This window comes from Mixophyes fleayi, chromosome 3 (genome assembly GCF_038048845.1).
Source record: "Mixophyes fleayi isolate aMixFle1 chromosome 3, aMixFle1.hap1, whole genome shotgun sequence".
Taxonomy (NCBI): Eukaryota; Metazoa; Chordata; class Amphibia; order Anura; family Limnodynastidae; genus Mixophyes; species Mixophyes fleayi.
Genome location: NC_134404.1, coordinates 170,787,025 through 170,787,611, shown reverse-complemented (window position 1 = coordinate 170,787,611; position 587 = coordinate 170,787,025).

Here is a 587-nt window from a genome sequence, read left to right as displayed (position 1 = left end):
ATAAACAGGGTCTCCTAGAATACGTACTATTTTATTTAAAGGAGTTTTAAGGGGCATTACACTCTAATAGAGAGACTCATCATTTCTGAATAAACTAAATTATATAATTCTTGTTAAGTTCCAAAAAAGAGGAACTGCCATTTCTATTACTACGTTCTTTGTTTTTTTAGTTCCAAAAAGGAGTAACTGCCGATTCTATTAATACTTTCTTTCTTTCAGTAGTTCCAAAAAATAGTAACTTCCATTTATATTACTACGTTCTTTGCTTTTGTAGTTACAAACAAGAGGAACTGCCATTTTTATTACTACGTTCTTTCTTTCTGTAGTTTCAAAAAAGAGTAACTGCCATTTTTATTACTACGTTAATTGTTTGTGCAGTCCCAAAAAAGAGGAACTGCGGTCTTAACATCTATGTTGGTTTTAGACGTCCATCCGGTGTCCGCCATCTGTGCAGTGGAATTCAGACCTGTTGAGGGTGATATATTGTGGCCCCGGTACCAAATTGGGTACCGGGGCCACTCCACTACGCAGTCCAGATAGATGCGTATCAGATATTTAACTACATTCAGTGTTGGGGGCAAATCCAA